The following is a 23,695-nucleotide window of genomic DNA, read 5'->3' as shown; positions in this document are numbered from 1 at the left end:
AATCTTAAAAAGTTAGACACAGTGGAACAAAATCTTAAAAAGTTAGACACAGTGGAACAAAATCTTAAAAAGTTAGACACAGTGGAACAAAATCTTAAAAAGTTAGACACAGTGGAACAAAATCTTCAAAAGTTAGACACAATGGAACAAAATCTTCGGAAGTTAGACACCACACTTGAACAAACACGTGAAGATCTAACTACTGAGTTACATAACATTGAATCGAAATGCCAAAAAGTCTGTAATGACGTAAAAACACAAATTTGTGAGCATTTTCAGCCTATTTTTTCGCGGCATGAAAATGCATTACAGAATCACGAAGCAGCCATAAAAGAGCTGCAAACTATTGTTCATGAAAATCATGAGACCTTGCAAGCTAAAATGGACTCAGTTGCATCTACCGATTCGGTTACGCAACTTGCAAAAACTCAGGAAAACTTAAAGGACACAGTAGAAAGACACATGGGGGAAATTAGTTCATTATCAGAGAAAGTAGCCGAACTTTCGGATCAGGTCACTAACTTATCTACAAAGGTAGATGATGATCTGAATGACACAAGACCCGTAGCCTTCACTGACACAGAAGAGTATGAACAAATTAGAAAATTCAAACAAAATCAAAATCAAATCAACACACAGTACAAAAGAGAAATGCGGGAATTACAAGATCAGCTGACACAGGTAATACAAGAATTACATATTTCAGAGGATACTCGCGCTCCAACACGGGAAGAGGAACTTAGAAATACGGAAAAGCCACAAAATAATAGCACAGGGCATTTCGGTAATTATGAAAGAAATTGGCAAGGTACACCGAATTTTGAGATGGAACCGCCGAAACGACGTGACAATGACCGACATGCTACTCGCCGACACGATGATTTTGACTATAAGCTGTTCATTACTACACGTAAATTCAAAACATTTAAGAATTCTGGCAACGACATTCATCCACAAGCATGGCTCCATCAATTCTCTCATTGTTTCCCTCCCAACTGGTCATTGGAGCACAGGTTAGAATTTATGTGTGGCTACTTAGAGAATGAACCAGCTGTAAGAATGCGATCGGTCATTCACGATTGCCACAGTGAAGGAGAATTTTACCATGCCTTCCTCTCAGCATATTGGTCTCAAGCCACACAAGACCGCGTAAAACATAGCATCATGATGATGAAACACTTTGAACAATCTGAATTTTCCAGTCTTGTCAAATATTTTGAAGACATGTTGCACAAGAATCAGTACCTATCAAACCCATACAGCCCCTCAGAACTCATCCGCATTTGCTTAATCAAACTGCCTGAACATTTACGACATATTATTTTGGCAGGACGTTGCAAAGACGACATTGAAGCTTTTCAGAGATTGTTACAAGAACTGGAAATTGACACAGACAGTCGCGGGATGCGAAAACAGGAAAACAATCACTACAGGTCACATCCGTCTCAATTCCGTGACGACAGAAACAATAAATGGCCACGACAAACCTATTCTTACAACGTAAATCGTGACCAAAACAGACACCACCCATATGACAACCACTGGCAGAGTAATAGTTACAGGGAAAGATCACCTTTCCGCGGTAATGACTATCACAGAGACAATCAGAGAAACAGACAATATGGGAACCAATATAACTATTATCAAGGGAGACAGAATAACTTTAGACGCAACGGTCCAGCACGCAGTGACGACTCAGGCAGAAATTCTCCACCACATGACCGACAAGAAAGAAACTATCGAACCTACCGACATGACGACAGACGATATGATCGTAACGACAGACCTGAATTGCATCAGAACTGGCGAGTTTTAAACAGAGCTGGGCCCTCTGGGCAAGGCGAATTTGTGGAAGTTAGGCCTCCAAATCCCAATAACGACGCGCGCCAACAAAGAGACAATAGGCGATGACTCACACCACTGGCAGCCACAAGACGTACTGATGAAACTGACGACGGAGCTGCCGTAGCTAGTAATTACGTAAAAATGGAAGACATTAGGGACATCTTACTCCAGGAACACGACGTAAAACATAACAACATTGCATATCCTGTGATTCACATTACTGTAAATGACGTAAAATTTACGGCAGTACTTGACTCTGGCAGTCCCATTTCAGTAATTAGTGAAACAGCTTTTAGCAAATGCAACAAATCGAACGATTGCCCCACACTTCCGTTACGTAAGATTAAATTACAAGGTGCAATCTTTGGAAAAAGTGTAGATGTACGCCAACAAACCAATTTAGAATTCTTTTGCCAAAGCCACAGCTTCTCTATGAACTTTCTTATTGTTCCATTATTGTCGACGGAAATTATACTGGGAGTAGACTTTTTGAATGAATACAAAGCAATTTTAAGCTTTCACGATGCTGAAATAAGTTTAGAGAAAGAAGGTATGTCAATAGCTTTGAAATTTGAAGACTGGCTCTCAAACCATGATGAGGAAATTAATCGGCTTTACGTTCTGTTAGACAACAGTTCGGAATTTTCTACGGAAGTAGACACCAACAATCACTCTGCAAGTACTGACAGGGTTGACATCGACGGCATATTTGAAATTAATGAGTTAATTCAGAATAAAATTCAGACAATTGAGAATTGTAATGACACTGATAGGCAGGACCTTTTTGAGATTTTACAAGCACATTCCACAGTTTTTACTCACAAAACAGGCACAATCAAGGGGTTTCAATACCAATTTCGTGTTCGTGAGCATTCTAAATTTTGTGTTAGACCATACGTAATTCCGGCGCATTATAGGGACCGTGTTAGAACAGAAATACAATCTATGCTTGACGAGGGCATTATTGAGCCTGCAGTAAGCTCATACAACAATCCGTTACATGTTGTTGAGAAAAAAAATGGATCGATCAGACTTGTCTTAGATTCGAGACAAATCAATACTATCATTATTCCTGAAACAGACAGGCCGCAGACGATGGAAGAACTTCTTCAAAATTTTAATGGTGTAAAAGTGTTGTCTTCCATTGATCTCAGATCCAGCTTTTATCAGATCGAACTTCATCCAGAATGTAGAAAATACACAGCTTTCCTTTGTTTCGGCGTTTGTTATCAGTTTCGGAAACTTCCTTTTGGTTTGAACATTTCTTCAGCAGCATTCATTCGCGGGTTAAATTCCATATTACCTGAGTTCTTAAAACGTCACATCACCTTATATGTGGACGATATTCTAATAGCAGAAGCTTCATGGGAACAACATAACCGCATACTCAACAGTTTGTTACGTATTTTTGCAGAATCTGGAATTACAGTTAACTTGGAAAAGTCTGAATTCGGTAGGACGAAGGTGAAGTTTTTGGGACATATTATTTCTTCTGAAGGCATTCAGCCGGATCCTGAAAAGTTAGAAGCAATTAGAGCCATTCCAGTTCCATCCACAAAAAAACAAGTCCGCAGTTTTCTAGGTCTCGTAAATTTTTACCGTCGTTTTCTGAATATGCAAATTCTAGTTACACCAAAACTTTGTTCTCTCACTGGAAAAAATACTATTTGGAACTGGGACGAACAAGCACAGTTGGAATTCAATTCTTTGAAAGAAGCGTTACTTCACGCGCCAATACTAGCTCATCCAGATCTGTCACAAGATTTCTGCCTTAGCACGGATTCTTCCAAAGTTGGTCTTGGTGCCCATTTATTTCAAGAAGCCATAGAAAATGACACTACCATACAGAAAACCATTGGTTTTGCTAGCCGAGTGCTAACAAAATCTAAAAAAAATTATTCCGTTACTGAATTAGAAGCTTTAGCTATCGTTTGGGCATTTAACAAATTTCGTTTCTTTCTTTCTGGTAAGCACGTAAAAGTATACAGTGATCATCGTGCATTACAGTTTCTTATGTCTTCAAAATTAAATCATGATAAGTTAAAACGTTGGGCATTGTTTCTGCAAGAATTCCGCTTCACAATAGTCTACATTCCCGGCAAGGAGAACATTGTTGCGGACGCGCTGTCACGCGCACCGGCTGGGCTTGAGAAAAGTAACACAGAAAGCAACCTCGAGAAAAATTTCAGTATTCTTTACATTCAGAAAGTCGCCTTTGAAAACTTCATCACCACATCTTTAAAGGACATTGCTCATGAACAAGATAAAGATCCGATTTGGAAAGATATCAAAAGTAAATGGCATGAAAAGACACACACTCAGATTCGGCATTATTACCTGGTTAGAAACAACATACTCTTCAAACGCTGCACTGTTGATGACAAGCTATGGGTACTTTGCATTCCAGACGATTTTGTTAATAAGCTCATTTGGTACATTCATTTCAGCTACGCACATTTTGGTCCACGAAAATGTTATCATATTCTTCGAACGACTTGTTATTTTAACAATATGGAAAAGCGAATTCGAAGAGTCTTGTCTATTTGTAAACTTTGTCAAAAGGCGAAACCATCTACTATCTCACATCGTGCTCCGTTGTTTCCTATTATTCCTTCCAAATTAAAAGAATTTGCTGCTGTTGATCTCTTGGGACCCCTTGTCACAACATCGAATGGATTTTCGTACGTTCTAGTCGCTGTTGAACTTACTTCAAAATTTGTTTCTTTCACTCCGTTACGTAAAGCCACTGGACGGTCTGTATCCAACGCCTTTGTTAAAAATTTCTTACGTGAAGTGGGACACGTTAGTAAAGTCATTTCAGATAACGGACCGCAATTCAGATCTGCTGTTTGGTCACGCATGCTTCGGAATCATAAAATCAAACCTGTTTTTATTTCATTGTATTCACCACACTGTAACCCGTCTGAACGGATTATGAAAGAAATCAATAAGCTTTGCAGACTTTATTGTCACAGAAAGCATCAGCATTGGGACAGATATTTACACTTATTTCAAAATGTGCTGAATGAAATGCCTCATGATTCCACTGCTTTACCACCTACTCTTGTACTGAAGAATGTAGAACCTCCGAACAGAATCAGAGAGCTTGTACCTTTCCCGAATACACGTAAACTTCGACACAAAGACATAATTGATTTGGCTCTTAAAAATATAAAATCTGCAGCAGACAAAAGGAGAAAACTACACGGTAAAGCAAATGCAAAGAAATTATGTATTGGTCAGAAAGTTCTCATTAAAGCTCATTCATTGTCACATAAGAAGAAACACTTGAGTCACAAATTCTTTCTAGTTTACAATGGACCTTACAGAATCCGACGTATACCACATGATAATTGCGTTGAAGTTGAAACTCTGCGTACTAGGAAGAGTAAAGGTTTACACCACATTTCTCATGTAAAACCATTTATTGACAGATAATCTGTTTTTAACTTAGTCTTTGCAATTTTCACTTCACGCTACTTGTACAATTTGTCAGACTTAAGAAACTGTTAACATGCAACATTTTGGTTTGCATACGAGTGGATTCTGGATTTGAGGTGCTTTCTGTGAAATGCCAGATGACACAGTGGTTGGTTTGTGTGACAGCTACACGATTATATCACGACGTTACTAATGAGTGACAATTTACAATGTTGCTTTTGCGGTGTATCTGTTTGATATCTGCACAGTTTTTCTGAATTCTTCTGTAAAGTAAAACATGTTTTAGTAGTAACTTTTGTGCTATTGCTACAAGGAGACAGCCTTTTCCGTAGGACAACAATATGTTACAGCACAGTACTTTCCTCATCACGGCAATAAGCGTAATAACTAAGTTATCTATACGCAAAGCATTTCACTTTTGTTTATCATGAGGTAAGTACATTGGCTTCTGCTGAACTTAGCTTTTGGAGGACGATAACTACGACACTTCCCAGAGATTATCTTAGAGCAAAACGCACATTTAGCGCTACAGGACACGTACTTGAGTGATTAATTTTGTACTTAAAACATTTATTTTTAAAGATTTTTGAATTACAAAGAAAGTTTTTCGTGATACATTTCATTCCATTGCTGTAATCTGTAACACCTGAGGGTATAATTACAATAAACCTCAGGGGGGTACACGCCCACTTTGTGTACCATGTGTTTGGCAAGCACAAGGAGCCCTAGCTAATATGGTATTTGCTTATACAACTTTACACATCGGTACCATATTTCTCTAACACATAAATTACACACCTATCTGATCATTTAACAGAGAAACAAACATCCTTTTTCTATGTCAGTGACACATGTTTACGCAATTACAGAGTTGGATTACTTCACACTTAAGAAATTGTACTTTGTCTGTACTTTGTGAACTGTTCATATTTTTTTGGTACCATTGTGATACTATGAGAGCTTTGAATGATGTATTTTGGTATGAGATCATGATTTTTAAAGTACGTTTGAGGTAGATGACACTACTGAAATGAGCATAGAATTTTCTTTAGGTTTTGCAATCATTGGAGGAAGCTACGACGTTTTTGACATTTGACTGAGGTGTTATGATGTTATTTTTACGACGACGATGTGTATTATGCTGTTGAGGTATGTTTATGTCAATAAAATTCTTGACCTGTGAAATGTTTTTATATGAGACTGTCACTGTAGCGGAAACTACTGTCGTAAATATTTCCGTAAGAAAGTTAAGTGACCACCTGCACATAATGCGACGTGGGCACCCAGGTGTGTCAGACACCTGGAGAACAAGCCTTTTCAGACGCTCAGGTAGAAAAGAAAGCCATTAGGGTGTGCCAGAGGCACAGGTGGAAGAGAAGGACAAAGAGAGGCCTAGACCGCTGTTAATGACATTCCTTTGTAGAGGGCATCGCTAATGCGACACGCTCGTTACTTGAAAACATATGATTTTTGTAATGCGTTGTGGGCACACAGCTGTGTCAAACACCTGGAGAATAAGCCATTAGGATTTGCCTTTCATCACTAATGCGACACCCTCGTTACTTAAAAATTTATGATATTTACTGAAATGCCTAACAAAATGACAAGAAATATTTTTACATCTGCACACCTGATTATGACAAGTGTCTTTCTACGAGAGTTGAGAGCCATTAACTTATGAAATGAAATGTCACATGACTACTGAATGATATTTTTATGCTTTGGTTTGTGTAATTGCTTATTTCATTTGATATCTGGTTTCCAGCTGTGTTGCAGCATTGCTTTTATAAAATGAGATGCATTTGCTAATGTGAACTCTTTCTGTCAACAGATCTATTAAATGATAATTTTGTAATCCACATTCTTTAAAAAAGGAGCACTTGGAAAGGAAAGAACAATAAGAAGTAACTAGTAACAGTAACACTTAATTTTCTTTTCAGGTACATGGTAATATTTTTTTACAATCAGTTGTTATGGTGCACCACTTTAATTACATAGACATTAAGATGTGAATATGCATTTCCCTTGTCTGCATTGTTGTTTCCTATAATATTTTTTCTGCTTGAGCTATGTCATGTTTAGGTATAAGTTGCTGCTGTTTGTCAGGCATAGTGTTACTGAATTTGACTTTGTGTTACTCTTCTAAGCTAGTTTTTCTTGTTTCCTGCATTGCCTTATATTAGTTGTAATATTGCACTTGCTTTGCTAATTTATGCTGCTTGCTTTGCCATTTCTATATTTTGTCATTGATGTTTGTGTTAATTATTTTTTTTTGCTGCATTGCCTCGTCCCTTGGTATATATATCTGAGCTCAGTAGATTTAAGTTAGCTTAAGAGGGGTAGACTATATAAGAAACTGACTATGGAGAATAGGTAAAGAATGCATTGCGAAGAAAGATTTGGGCCCCAATGAGTATTGTACAATCAGAAATAATTATTTTGAAAGAAATATGAATAGAATACAGGAAGGAGGTATGGGTAGGATTATCTTGGAAATAAATAATGAGGTAAGAAATATGTGAACACATAGATACAGAAAGCATGCTTGGATAGGATTTTTTTGGTGGAAGCAAAGGTTGAAATAAGACGAACGATCTATGGAATGAAGGGAGATCTCCAAGCAAAATACTGCAGTAAACCAAACCCTGTCCTTTCCTCTTTGCTGCCTTTTCCAAATATGTAATTGTGTGTTGTCCTTTCCTTTTGGTGTTATCCCACTATGTGTTTGTGTACCCTTGTGTATTTGTGTTTTTCCTGTCTTTATGTGTTTAGCTGATGAGAGCTATGTTGTAGAATTTTTCTAATACTCTGTTATTTTCTTTGTAAAGATGCTTAGACATTATTTATTCTGTGTTGTTTTAATGCTCATGTGTGAAGTTGAATTTTTAAGAGTGATTCTGATCTTTTATGTATGTACTCATGTCATCATTCCTGTAACACTGATGTATATGTTTATTTCTATTGTTTTGTAAAGCCTGCACTACAAATATTATCTGTATTGTTATGTTTTTAATGATGTATTTTGTATCTTTGTAATTGTATTCTTATGTTATATAATTGTAATTGACACCAGTTACTCAAATTCAGTAACTTGTAAGCATTCATTTCACTGCACACATTTCTGTTGGTCATAGTATATGGACAATATGTGAGAAGTAGGGACTGTTAGTGTTTGCATGTGTGTTAATAATTCAGCAAGGGACTGGATAACAGCATTGCTGGTTCTAAGGACAATTCCCAAAAACTTTGTGAATGCACAAGTGGTGGTTATGGACTTGCTCTATTATCCGCAAGACTCTTCAATGGTGATTGTGCACCTGCACAGTCACAACAGATGGCTGCTGGCCATCTCTACGAGGACTACAGTGGGTCTGCATCTTTGATGGCCCACCAATACAATTATCTCTACAAGGACTACTGTGGGTCTGCATCTCTGGTGGCCCATCAATACCATACTCTCTACCAGGACTGCAGTGGGTCTGCTCAGTGATGACCTACCTACCAATATTCGTCAGAACTTCGAATGACTCTGCTGTGGGTTTGCTCCATTGTGGCCCATTACCTGTCAGCATTTCAAGAGTCAGCACTGTCTTTCCGTTGGAAGGACAACACTACTTCTTCAAGACTGCATGGAAATCCACTACTTCTATGTGCAATTTCTTTTACTAATGAGACTTTGTGAAAAACAAAAACTGTAATTACTATTATGATGAACAATCTGGACTGTCTTTATTGACTGTGAAAAAAATTTTAGCTGTTGACCAACATTGTATCAATAAGTGTGTGCATTTGATATCTTTGTTATTGTAATTATGAAAAATTTTATCAAATCATTATTGGCCACTGGCCAAAAACATTTGTAAAATTTTTTGTGGGGAGCATGGGGGCTATGTAAGTAGGCTGTTTATGTTTTCTTTATGTAAGTTTGCTGTTTATGTTTTCTTATTGGCAACGTTACGTAGCGCTCTCTGTATGAAAATCACTGGCTGTGCTGTGTGCAGTATGTGGCTAGTTTGCATTGTTGCCTGCCATTGTTGTCATGAACTGCTATAGCTGGATGTGAACAGCAGATAGCGTTGGGCAGTTGGAGGTGAGCCGCCAGCAGTGGTGGACGTGGGGAGAGAGATGGCGGAGTTTTGATAATCTGTAAGACTGAATGTCAATTATGAATATTAAGGTAAATACATTGTTTGTTCTCTATTAATATCTTTCATTTGCTAACTATCCCTATCAGTAGTTAGTACCTTCAGTGGTTTGAATCTTTTATTTAGCTGGCGATAGTGGCGCTCGCTGTTTTGCAGTAGCTTGAGTAGCGAAGATTTTTGTGAGGTAAGTGATTTGTAAAAGGTATAGGTTAAAGTTAGTCAGGGCCATTGTTTTGTAGGGGTTATTGAAAGTCAGATTGCGTTGCGCTAAATAATATTGTGTGTCAGGTTAAGCACAGGCTTGTATAATTGTTCTAAGTGGACGTTTCACATGTAAAATTGTTCAAAGGGGACGTTTCATACTGTGTCTTACTGCTGCGACATATCAATCGATTGCTCTAAAACAGCCGTCATCGTCAAAGCATCATATGACAAACTAGTTGGCGAAACTTTAAACATCTACAAAGGATGGGTAATTACTGTAAATGGCCTAACAAACAAATTAAAGCAGCACAGAATCACTTCGAGGAGCTTGGCGAGGAGAGGGGCTGACAGAACCCCTAACTTAAAGTAACATTTTATGTAATGACTGACACCATTTATTGGCAGTTAAATACCTGGATTTAAGGAATTACGTACGTTGAAGACCGATACGTATGAATACAACGCTCTTTCATATCTACCGCTCGTTATGAAGGCCTTAAAAATAAGGCACTGAAGTTCTTCAGTGACCTTTTCTCATGGTCTTACTTTTCTGTTTCCAACACAGCTAACGTAGTCGTGACCTGAGCTGATGTCGAGTTACCCTGACGTATTCACAGCCAACCTGATGTATGAAACAAAAGCTGAGGCTGATGCAAAAACTGAGCGGTCTTTTTCCAAGCTCAAAATATTTTTTAAAAATATTTACGTTCTACAGTGAGTTAGGCATGATTTTTCGGTTTGGCAGTGCTGTCAGTAGGAGACGGTTTCCGCAAAAGGTCACACGCTTGTTTGAGTCGTGAGAGAGTGAAATACAGGGTTATTACAAGTGATTGAAGCTATTTCACAGCTCTACAATAACTTTATTATTTGATATATTTTCACAATGCTTTGCACACACATACAAAAACTCAAAAAGTTTTTTTAGGCATTCACAAATGTTCGATATGTGCCCTTTTAGTGATTCGGCAGACATCAAGCCGATAATCAAGTTCCTCCCACACTCGGCGCAGCATGTCCCCATCAATGAGTTCGAAAGCATCGTTGATGCGAGCTCGCAGTTCTGGCACGTTTCTTGGTAGAGGAGGTTTAAACACTGAATCTTTCACATAACCCCACAGAAAGAAATCGCATGGAGTTAAGTCGGGAGAGCGTGGAGGCCATGACATAAATTGCTGATCATGATCTCCACCACGACCGATCCATCGGTTTTCCAATCTCCTGTTTAAGAAATGCCGAACATCATGATGCAAGTGCGGCGGAGCACCATCATGTTGAAAGATGAAGTCGGCGCTGTCGGTCTCCAGTTATGGCATGAGCCAATTTTCCAACATGTCCAGATACACGTGTCCTGTAACGTTTTTTTCGCAGAAGAAAAACGGGCCGTAAACTTTAAACCGTGAGATTGCACAAAACACGTTAACTTTTGGTGAATTGCGAATTTGCTGCACGAATGCGTGAGGATTCTCTACCGCCCAGATTCGCACATTGTGTCTGTTCACTTCATCATTAACAAAAAATGTTGCTTCATCACTGAAAACATGTTTCGCACTGAACGCATCCTCTTCCATGAGCTGTTGCAACCGCGCCGAAAATTCAAAGCGTTTGACTTTGTCATCGGGTGTCAGGGCTTGTAGCAATTGTAAACGACAAGGCTTCTGCTTTAGCCTTTTCCGTAAGATTTTCCAAACCGTCGGCTGTGGTACGTTTAGCTCCCTGCTTGCTTTATTCGTCGACTTCTGCGGGCTACGCGTGAAACTTGCCCGCACGCGTTCAACCGCTTCTTCGCTCACTGCAGGCCGACCCGTTGATTTTCCCTTACAGAGGCATCCAGAAGCTTTAAACTGCGCATACCATCGCCGAATGGAGTTAGCAGTTGGTGGATCTTTGTTGAACTTCGTCCTGAAGTGTCATTGCACTGTTATGACTAATGTGAGTGCATTTCAAGCACGACATAACGCTTTCTCGGTTCCTGTCGCCATTTTGTCTCACTGCGCTCTCGACTCTCGAGCGCTCTGGCGGCAGAAACCTGAAGTGCGGCTTCAGCCGAACAAAACTTATGAGTTTTTCTACGTATCTGTAGTGTGTCGTGACTATATGTCAATGAATGGAGCTACAGTGAATTTATGAAATCGCTTCAATCATTTGTAATAGCCCTGTATATACAGTGAAAAATACTGAGGCAGAACTCGAAGCAGGAAGCCGTATATCTTTCAAGGACGTGTTCAAAAAAACTGCAAGACCCATTTCCACTGCAGAAACCACGAATGTTCAGCCTCCTACATAACAGTCCCGTAGAAATTATGCAGATAGTATTAGATTCCCACAGAGACGTAGAACAGGGTTGCCTTAAATTCATATTAGAAACTGAGTATAGCACAGTGTCGATGAAATAAGTTATAGAGATACGTGGGGAAAGTTTTAATGTGAAATGCTTTAGAATACATTACAGTTTATCTTTCATTAAGCCGATTCTACTTTTATGATGACTGTACAAACCCAAGATAGCTCAACATTTTGTCACTGGAGAGTAATGTACAGACTTCAGAGAACATTTATCATATTACATTTGATGTCAGGAATGCTCCCCCCCCCCCTCCCACGAGCAATCAAAAGGTAGCAACTGTTAAGAAAAATGTGTCTAAAATTACTGTGACTTCGGGGAAAGGAAACCCTCCTTATTATTTCACCAATTATTTGTTATATTTCTTATTAAAAAAAATAAAAAGAACCTTACTTGCAGCGTTTACAGCCCACTTCATGATCACTTCGACCTCGTTTCGCGTTAAATACCTCACACTCGATAACACTGATCACTTGTCAGAACATCGGGCTGATCTTAATGGATTCCAGCTGATTTTTCTTGTTAAAACAAGATTCTTTTCAGTATACCAGTTGAAAAGGAAGCGGTAACACCGGAAGTGCACAGAAAGTGGCGATAATTCGATAGTTTACTTACTTCATCGATGAGGTACAATGCAGTCGATAATGTCTGATTTAAAAAAAAAAACATATTTGTACCACCAGTTGTACAATTGTATGTTTATATGAATAAATTAATAAGTTATCTAACAGCGGTAGACAGTCACCGACGAAAACATGTTTCAGTCTCGACCATTCATATTAATCAGTTTGAAGAGATTGGGCTTTGATAGATATGTAGATGGATTATCTTTTAAAAATCCAGAACTTTTACTCAGTCGGACGGGACATTACACCAATCAAATACGGGACAATCCCGGTTTTCCGGGACGTATGGTAGCCCTCGATGTAACTGATGAAGTTAATGCATTTCTGAAAATAATTGACCCTGGCAATATTATGAAATCGCGAAGTGTACAAATACGTATATATTCGTACAACATTAGAAACTTTTGTTAGTAACTGTCAAAATTCTTACATCCTGAGTGAATTCACCACGATAGATGAAATGCTGCACCCTTTCATACGCCGCTTTGGATGGATTCAGTACATGTCCAGTAAACCAACTAAATATGGGAATAGAATGTTTGCACTATGTGATGAAAAAACGTATTACTGCAGTAATCTGACAGTTTGCGGCATGCAATATTGAGTGTCTAATGCTTCCGAGGACATTGTTGTGGTGACTTAGAAAATTCTAATAGGATCTAACGACCAGCAATTGTACACAAGCTACTTTCATTCTCAATATTTGCTGCAGAAGAAAATCATCGGCATTGGTACAATGAGGAAGGACAGACGTAAACTGTCCCCAGAATTTGTCCCAAACAAAACAAAAGAAACTGGAAGACCTGTGTTTTAATTTCAGAAGGATAATATCTATACTTCCTTGTAAAAACTGTGCTTCCACACTTTTGTCTGTTATGCATCACGAGGCAATAGTTGATGAAACACACAAACCTGAAATAATGATACACTTCAGCCTGGAGTTGACGTTATAGATAAAATCTGTGCCTTTTACTCCGTTTCAAGAATTGCATCAAGGTTTCACTTTTTTTTAACACTGTTGGAACTGATTCAAAAATATTGTTTTCCTTTAGAAACCCAGAGATAACTTCACGAAGACGTATTTATCTCTACGGGCTAAAAGAAGCTCTTATGAAGGACCAGCTCGTATCAAGAGCTCAGCTCCAATCGTTGCCAGCCTATCTTACCGTATTTCTTATACACTTTTATACTGAAGCACCGACTTCTAAAGATCAGAACCTTGAACCTCTGGCGAAGAAATGCGGCCGTATGTCTTTCGTGGACGTCAAAAAAATGCATTCACTTCAATTAAACGTAATAGATGAAGTAACTTCGCTTGTAAACAGCACACTAAGAAACAAACTTTCTGTGAAAGATGTTAGGAAAGTGAACGTATGTCAGAATAACTGCCTAAACTATTTTTACCTATAGAAATAAAATACCTAAAGTTTTGTTATAATAGCTGATGATAGTGAATGTGAACTGTTTTCTTCAGTATATTTAATAGTTTATTGAACACAGGGTTGCTCGTCATTAAAAATGTAACACTGTATATTTTACAACACGCTTGCTCATGTGACAACATAAGGCGTGTCTGACGGAAGATGAAGAAACGCGTATACATAAACATGGACCAAAAAGTAGGCTAAACGCTACTTATTGGCATCCAATAAAAAGCAAATGTTGGGACGCCATTAACAGTGACTGTATGGGATAACAGTCTACAGTCAACATTAATGAATTAAGAGCGGCAATAGGATCGAATGTTTCCGCTCAGACGTAATTGCACAGCGTCGACTGTTACATTCGGTCGCTCCCACACAAGAGGCGCCCGTTGTAGGTAACGACAAGGAAAAATAGTTTTATTTTATGGCCGAGTTCGGCTAATGACAGGTTTTTAACGTTCAATAGGTACTAAAAGCACACTGTAGCAACTAATAAGAGAAAATGATAAGTAAACGACAATTACCTGAAAATTTGTGAATCATATGTGTGGGAAAATGATTGCCCTTACTGACAAGAAGACTTTCGGGCGCCCCTGCTCCCACAGACTGATTTCATTCGAAAGATATGAATTAATGATATTCCTGGAGATATGAAAAACTACAACCGACAGAATCGACTGTTTTCACTGGGTTGCTCCCACAGACAAGTTTCACTCAAAACAACGAATGAGTAACTGAAACGATACGCAAAACTACAATCAGTGATCGACTGTTTTCCAACAACTGGCTGAATCGATTCTTTTCATTCGGTTGACCCCGCTCCTTACTAAAACGTTATGTTGACATTCTCTGTCTCCTGCATCAACGTATGGAGACATTAATGCAAGTCTTCGAGAAAGGGACTGCGTAGTTGGGGGAAGTGTTTCCCTGTCAAGCTCCTAACGCGCGCTCTCTACCAGCATTCGAATGTTTGAACGGCCGTTAGCAGGAAAGATAACGCAGACCGTCAACATAGCGGGACCGGTGCGTTTCACCCTCAATATCCGTCCTACACTCCAAGCCTTTCGTCGCAACTGACAGTGCGTAATACTCTGTCAAACAGCAGCAACAGATCTAAGGATTCCCAGACCATTTGTGCGGTGCATTTTTATTAAACAGAGACTTGCATTTGTAGCCATATAAAATGTAAACTTCGTGGGTAACTTCCGCAATGGGCTCGCTTGGAATTGCTTCATCGAACATTTTGAAATAAAAAAATCCCAACAGCGTAACACTCCATTCACAACCTAATGATTGGAGTTAACTTGATCGTTATTGCTTTTCGGCCTCTAGAGCCATTTTCCGCGTACACATTAAACAGAAAATATACATTGAGACTAAAAAGGTTTATTAAGGAACTTAAAAGGTCACGTAATAGCAATGAGCAATTTAAGTCCAAGCTTTGTGATAGCAAGAGAAAAGTTATTACAGATATATAACACATCATAAACAATAATAATTTTTGATTAAGTTAGCTGCACTAAATGTACTTGTTGTACGATAAATAACAGCTAAAACAGACATGAGCTACAGTGTCCTGTAGTAGAAGCAACTTTCTAGTAAGCTTGGTTCGCCAAATGAGCCATTTGCGAGGTAATCGCTAATGTGTGGTAGTACTTTTTTGGAGCTATATGAAGCTATGTCGTCTCATTTGCTGTCTTCGTTTTTCGACCCTCTGACGACCACGTGTCAATTTAAATTCTTCTTATCCTCTGGTTTTCCTTTTCCCCAGTATCCATCTTTTCACTGCTTTTCTTTTTCTCACCTCGGCCCACTTTGAAGCTAGTTTTATTTCGTTCCTGTCTTGCAAACCATCCATCTGTTTTATTCAAAAGCTTTCGTTGTTTTCTTTTGTTTCTTGTATTTTTATGACACCATCTCACAGTAGCATTTCACAGTGCCGTAATTGGTTTCGACCAGCCAGAGGCCATTTTCAGACTAGGCACGTGCAGCAAGCAGTTTCCGTTTTTTTTTCTTGTTTTCTTTTTCTTCATTTTGGTCTGAAGGTGCCTTTGTTTCTTCGCATTCCGGGCTGGATTTAGCGATGACTCAATGCTTTCATAAATAGTGGAATTGTAGAGTTAACTCTCTTTGAACAGGCAGAAAACAGCGAGTGAGCTCCAGAAAACTTTTGGTACTAATTAATGTCCATGGTTCTTGTTAAATGGATGAGGTTTTAAAATGAGTAATTTGTATAAAACCGTGTCAGACTGGATACTTCTGGTGATGTTTATAAATTTTGACACGAAACTCCTAATGCGTAATATACATTAAGATATGTCCATCCATAAAATCCTCAGGAAAACGATTTCAAATACATTATAACCGATTCCTTGAATAGCTTTAAGGATATGCAGTCCTGTGTTGAGGCCTTCGTGAATTTGTTTTTATTTCGGTATTTCTGAATGAAAATGCTTCCCTTACAAAACCACGTGCAATTATGGAACAGTCAACGCTAATCGTTTTTATCTCCTGTAAGATAACAGACGATTTGTGTCGTTAAATCATAAATATCATTGATAATCATGGAAGTAATTCTTGGAGAAATAGTTGCCGCATCGAACTTGTGACTCGCTGGAGACAGTCCTTCAGCTAACTAGCAAACGTATTTTACCTTTCTGTAATATATTGAAATAAACCGCCTCGAACGCAACAAGTTAAAAAAAAAAATTAAAACGATTGAAACACCTTGGGTGGAGTGAGGCCACCCAAAGCTCGCCTCTCTCCATCTAAACGCCTTTATGAGGCTTGTGTTAATGTTAGAGGGTTGTGAACGACTGTATAACTTCCTGGCAGTTGAATGAAACCGTTATTTCTGTTTCCTTCAGAGAGCGTTTTGGTAAATAATGTTTCCTTCATGTATCTGTATTGTCGTCCACGTATTTTCAGTCAGATGTCCGCCGCTCGTGGTCTCGCGGTAGCGTTCTCGCTTCCCGAGCACGGGGTCCCGGGTTCGATTCCCCGCGGGTCAGGGATTTTCACCTGCCTCGAGATGACTGGGTGTTTGTGTTGTCCTCATCATTTCATCATCATCCAGGAAAGTGGCGAAATTGGACTGAGCAAAGGTTGGGAAATTGTACGGGCGCTGATAACCACGCAGTTGAGCGCCCCACAAACCAAAACATCATCAAAACATCACGTATTTTCAGTTGGGCCATCCTATTTAGCGCAATGACTTTTGTTTTGATCAGCCCGATTTCTATATACAGGGTGCTTGTTTCATCTGGAGACAACTAAATATTTGGAAAAGAAGCACTGTACGAATACATATATATTTTGTGGCTGAAAAGTTAATATTACTAACGGTGACATCCATCTGTCTGTGCTACAGCTGGCAATCTCCTAATAACCCCTTCTACGTAGGCGGTTTCAACTATACATTTCCGAATGGGAATCCTCCATTTCATTGCATATTCGGATTCGAAGCCAAAAAAATGTTCTGTTTACTCGAACCATTGTTTACCATTCGTGGCAGACGACGCAGTAATCGACAAATACCAAGTGCGTCTAGAATGAGATTTTAACTCTGCAGCGGAGTGTGCGCTGATATGAAACTTCCTGGCAGATTAAAAGTGTGCGCCGGACCGAGTGTCGAACTCGGGACCTTTACCTTTCGCGGGCAAGTGCTCTACTATCTGAGCTACCCAAGTACGACTCAAGCCCCGTCCTCACAGCTTTACCTCTGCCAGTAAATCGTCTCCTGCCTTCCAAACTTTACAGAAGCTCTCCTGCGAACCTTGCAGAACTAGTACTCCTGAAAGAAAGGATTTTGCGGAGACATGGCTTAGCCACAGCCTGGGGGATGTTACCAGAATGAGATTTTCACTCTGCAGCGGAGTGTGCGCTGATGTGAAACTTCCTGGCAGATTAAAACTGTGTGCCGGACCGAGACTCGAACTCGGGATCTTTGCGTTTCGCGGGCAAGTGCTCTACCATCTGAGCTACCCAAGTACGACTCACGCACTCCGCTGCAGAGTGAAAATCTCATTCTGGAAACATCCCCCAGGCTGTGGCTAAGCCGTGTCTCTGTAATATCCTTTCTTTCAAGAGTGCTAGTTCTGCAAGGATCGCAGGAGAGCTTCTGTAAAGTTTGGTAGGTAGGAGACGAGGTATTGGCAGAAGTAAAGCTTTGATTACGGGGCGTGAGTCGTACTTGGGTAGCTCAAACGGCAGGGTCACAATGAAATTTTCATACCGGTGTTGACACAAATTTGCCGGCACGGTAGCTCTGCGTGTTCGTCAGAGGGCTGCGTGCTCTCTGTAATAAATAAAACTGAGTCAAGGAATCATCGATCAACTTGAACGTCCGCCCAGACCAAACGCAACGAACTATATCGAAAAATAAAAAAAGATAGTAGAGCACTTGCCCGCGGAAGGCAAAGGTCCCGAGTTCGAGTCTCGGTCCGACACACAGCATTTCATTTACGATGTAAATGTAAACCTTTGTGTTCTAATGATTGATATTTATGTCCAAAATTTACTTTAGTGTTTCACATTTGATTGTACAATACAATACGTTAGCCATTTCAGTGTCTGAATAGAAATTACGTTAAGCGTGATCTATGACAACGACGCGGTGAAATTAGTTTCCTGTTCCCATCGGGATGCGTGGTATCGGTGAGTTCCTTGACTCTCACTATTGGGGAAGTACTTGATTTCGGTGAGTATAGCAGCTGCACCTGTGGTTATCATTTCATAGATATTTTACCTTGATACAATAGTTGCGATTCGTGGTCCACCTGTAGCTACGTAGCGGCCAGCGGAGAGTCGCAGCGGATGAATGAAAACACACACCGAAATCAGACTCATCACAATCCACCCAGTAATGAACAGAAAACTGCGTTACCATATTAATGTCAGTGTCTAGCCATATTATTTGTACTTTACAATCACATTTCCGACACTCAAGTATCATGTCAACATCAGTGTCAACCATGAGAACACAAAGACTTATGTTTACGTGTCAAATGTGTCGGTTCTCAACTGCAAAAACGGGCACACTTGATATTTGTCGACTTGAGCGCCATAAACCACGAATAGGAAACAATGGTTTGCGTAAACCCTACGTATTTTTTTAGCATAAAATCCGAATATGCACAAAAAAAAAAATCCCGTTTGAAAATTCAAAGTTGACACCACTCACGCGTGAGGGGTTGTTAAGAAGTGACCAGCTGTAGCACAGGTGCCGGTCGTGGTGGCCGAGCGGTTCTAGGCGCTACAGTCTGGAACCGCGCGACCGCTACGGTCGCAGGTTCGAATCCTGCCTCGGGCATGGATGTGTGTGATGTCGTTAGGTTAGTTAGGTTTAAGTAGTTCTGAGATCTAGGGGACTGATGACCTCAGATGTTAAGTCCCATAGTGCTCAGAGCCATTTGAACCATTTTGTAGCACAGGTGGATGTCCCTTTATTAACTTTACATCTAGAACATCTTTTTCGTACGATTAGTCGTTTTAGAGACATTTAGTTCTCTCAAGTTAAAACACACACTCTGCATGTGTTTGCTTTTGATTAACTGTGTTAGAGTCTTAGCAGTATTTCACAAATTGCGAAAATCATTTGTGAAATGATATTAAGAAAGGTAATCATCATCCATATTGAATAATAGACAGAGTAAGCAGGTCGAATGCAGTGTGATTAAGCATGAATCACAGCAGAGTTTAAGCTCTTTCTATACAGAAAATTAAAATCAGCATCTAGTTTCAGGGCATGGTAGGGGCGTGGCTGTAGTTCTGTACCTTCACTTTTAAAGGTAAAACAGTTTTTGCGAAGTAACAATTTGTGGCAGAGAAAGGAGCTTTCTTTGGCGATACCAATATTGTGCACCTTTCTTCGTGCCAAAAACAATATGATCTTATAAGAAGACCTCTTTAAGATATTATCATCCATTCATTTCATACAGACGTATCAACAAGGTTATGAAACTTGATATCACATTCGGAAAGAAGCCCATCTCTGCTACAGTAACTGTTTTGAAAATCTACATGATTAAATAACCTGCATCATCAGAATAGATTTGACGTTATTAGATACTATCATTAAAAACTGCATCACATTTTTATTCATGCTTCCAGTATAATGTTGTAATTTAATTTTCGTACTGTGGTCTTCAGATGTTCGACATCTGCAACGCATAGATAAACCTCAAGTGGTATATTGAAAAAATGAATTTTCTGGATTGACGTGTCATCTCATTCACCCCAGTATGCGATAAAAACAATCCGAATACGATAATTAAAGCTCCAAGTGAGCATAATTGGCGGCAGAAAATGTAAGATTTTTTAGTACAACGTTGGTATGTGATGAATACAATAATTATAGGTGGACTAAACAGTCTCACGCTCACGCGGAGTGTGAAGCTTAACTGTGAACTAGAAATTAATAAATCATTTTTCTTTATTTATTTTGACTGAATTACAAAAACGTGTTATACTCACATCGTACAGGCGACTTCGTAGAAGCTGTTGCGTCATAATGGTATTAATTCCTAATAAGAATTAGGCAATAATACCGAGACAATAAACGGGCAAAAGATATTGAAATATTCATCAGTATTTACAGTACGAATAAAACATCACTTTTTGAGTTATTTCTTCGTCAACCAAAAGGACTGAAATATTTTTCTTACGTAATAATGCGTGTGCTTTTCATGGCTACCAACTTTAGAATTGAAGAATCAGTGGCTGTTCCTTCGCGTGGCACGGTACTTGCCTGCGTGCGTTTCAGCGCGACGTAGTTGGTAGCCCTGCTAGCGAGTTGACTGCTGCACGAGGAACTGCCTTATCTGCGCGGAGTGAAGTGAGCAGTAGCCTGAAATTAGTTTGCATTGCTGTGTGATTATTTCGTATCTCTGTTTCACGTTTGGGCGAGTTGATTGTGATGGTTTCACCTGTGTTAATGACGTGTTCAAGAAGAAGTGTGCAGAGTTGTGTTTACGTTTAATGTTCGGACATTAGTTAATACATCTGTTGTATATTTTGTGATTCATGACTTAACTTCGTTCCGCTGTCTGCTTTGCTTTGAGATTACGCCGTGCTGCCAAGAATTGAGACCTAAAGAAGGTAAGCTGTGGAATCTGATTTCTGTAGCTATGTTTTGCACATCGGAGCAAATGATATAAACATCGTAGCTGTTTGTATTTGGTTAAGAAAATGTGCCCGGAAAAGAAGATATGCTGATGTGATGTTTTTGTATCTACTGAATTGTTTCCAAGATGATATTTGAAGAAGATTTTACTTTGGTAACTTTATTTATGATGGAAGGACATGCTTAACTAAACCGCCTTGATATGCGGAATTCATCGAGTTTGAAGTATTATTTACGACGTGATATCACCAGTTTTTCATACTTTTTGTTGTGTTACGACTGTGCAAATCAAAGCACGACTGAAAACGTATTCAGTATATTACTTCAGTACTTGATTTGTGCTTCATTAAGATGTATGTAGGCCTAGAAATATTTAGGTAAATGGGCAGTTGTTTAGTCACTTTCTAGCTTTGGATGTCCGTACTGGTCTTAGCACAAATAAAACTATACAGGCATACACAATACTGTAGGAAATGTCATATTTAATGTGCAAACAGCCTTTCGGATCTTTGTCTGCAGGTTTCGTGTAGTTATTGAAATGTCGGATGGGGTCGGAGAGGCATATTTATTAACTGGTGAACTCTGTATCTAACTGCTAGGAAAGTACACTTAAAATAAATTAGTAATTAGTTACTTCTGATTCGTTTTAAATGTTAGATCAGGATGCTGTTGATATAGTGCAACGTGTATAGCACTCAAAACAGGGCGATTTTACTTTATTTCTGTAGAATTTCTTTTTAAAGACTATTGATACAGTGATGGTGGGGCGTGTTAAAAGCAATTTGACATGCAGTAGACCTTTTAAATAACCTTGCAGTAGACTGTCATTAGCAGAATGGTAGTTTCCCTTTTGAAACTCCTCAACAATATTAACAAAACAGTCTTTAATGAAGGGAGCATTGTGAAGGCTACGTTATGTATTCTATTTCAGCATGCAGCAGTAGAAACAAAAAACTGCGATATATTTCTACCTCGATTAAGTTAAGTTTTCCTTTTAATCATTAACTAACGTCTGGTACAATATGATGCTGAGGCGGTCTTTTTTCGGACATTTGGTACGCTTACGTTGTTTTGAGGCTGAAATTTAAAGAACTGTGCTACTCATCCTATTAGGACAGTTGTCTACAACTACAAATTTTCATGTTTCGCAAACCTAAGATAGATTTATAATGTTGTTTACCAGTTCCAATGCTAGAGCTAAATTTTAACAACTTCAGATAGTAATAACGAGTGAACTATTGTTTGAAAAAGAAAGGGCACGCCATTATTGCAAAGCAGCTGAGAAACATATTTTACGCAATTGTTGTTACATTTTAATATTTTCAAATAAATATTTTGTGTAAATCAGTATTTTTTTAAGGTGGTTGATTATGTACGAAATACAGTGTAACCGAACAGTTACAGTGATAGAGTGAACGTTTCCTGTAATTTAAAAAACCGCGTCTTGCTTCTTACTGTAGTTTTCCATGTTAGTGGCATAGGCCATAGACCGTGTGTCAAGTCACAGAAATCCTCGGGTGAGAAGTAGTTGTTATCTGCAGAATTTGTTAACCGCGATAATAGGAGTTAATAAGTTCGAATGAAATAAAATTAGTTCTCGACAACAGTACTGAAGAGGAGCTTTAAGAGGTAATTCGTATGGAAAGTGATACAGAAATGGACCAAAAGATAGATACTTTAGCAACAACAGGATGTTTGTAATAGTGTTGCAGCTAGGTTTGACCCAACTATCAGAACGTACTAGTTTGTAATTTTAGAATCTACTGTGTTGTTTAACACTTATTTATTGGCCGTTTTGATAAGTTTTTGGTATTTTGTGATATTTATTGGCCGTTTTGATAAGTTTTTGGTATTTTGTGATACTATCGGCGCACAAGGGCAACCGAATGAAATGCCATGTGATCAATCGCAATTAATCGTACTTGCAGTGATTGCTTAGACGAAATAACTTGCAAATCAGCGTTTTTGTCCTTGAAGTAGGATAACAGATGTTACACAAAACTAGGAGAGATTTCCTGGAGCATTCCGTTTCTGGCTGGCGCTGTTTTGGGCTGAGGCATTGACGCCTCAGACAAGAGAAAAGCTGGGAGGGGCACTGCTTGCGAAGCCGACTGTCTTTTGTTTGCGATGTGGTTTGGAGGGGGAGAGGGGAAGTCTGCACTGATGACGCTGTTGCCCGCAGACGAAGTGGGAGGCGTGACCTTCAATGCAGCTGCTTACGTTGAATGTCTGCACCACAGCTTCCCGTCTCTTCTTCGTGCATTGATACTCGCTGGTACTGTGTCGCTGTAAGAGCTGGTGTCCACCACAGCTAGCAACAGTATTTAGTCAACCACAATATCATTGCACCTGGGAGAGAATGCACTCATTTTGAGTCAGCGCGTAATCGATGTCGATAGTATGTGCATAGCTGACTTGAAAGCATTGACAGTGCAATGCGTTTTCCTTGGTCACCGCTATACTTGTTGACTGTAACATCACCGTGTGTTTTCTGTACCGGCCTAGTGCAATAATACCGTGACAGAGCAGTATTACAGTATGAAGAA

General features: G+C 39.2%; 1 protein-coding gene across 2 annotated transcripts in view; it reads left to right on the top strand.

Annotated features, from left to right (window-relative positions):
• The first annotated feature begins 20,829 nt into the window (after nucleotides 1-20,829).
• The window catches only part of LOC126168498 (ankyrin-1-like), an 81,512-nt gene continuing 78,646 nt past the window's right edge, over nucleotides 20,830-23,695 (top strand). For both annotated transcript variants that reach the window (XM_049920561.1, XM_049920562.1), the window contains exon 1: nucleotides 20,830-21,124. The gene's annotated coding sequence lies outside the window, so the exon portion shown is untranslated. The remainder of the gene's footprint in view (nucleotides 21,125-23,695) is intronic.

The sequence above is a fragment of the Schistocerca cancellata genome, chromosome 1 (assembly GCF_023864275.1).
Source record: "Schistocerca cancellata isolate TAMUIC-IGC-003103 chromosome 1, iqSchCanc2.1, whole genome shotgun sequence".
Classification (NCBI taxonomy): Eukaryota; Metazoa; Arthropoda; class Insecta; order Orthoptera; family Acrididae; genus Schistocerca; species Schistocerca cancellata.
This window is presented reverse-complemented; position numbering and strand designations above follow the sequence as displayed.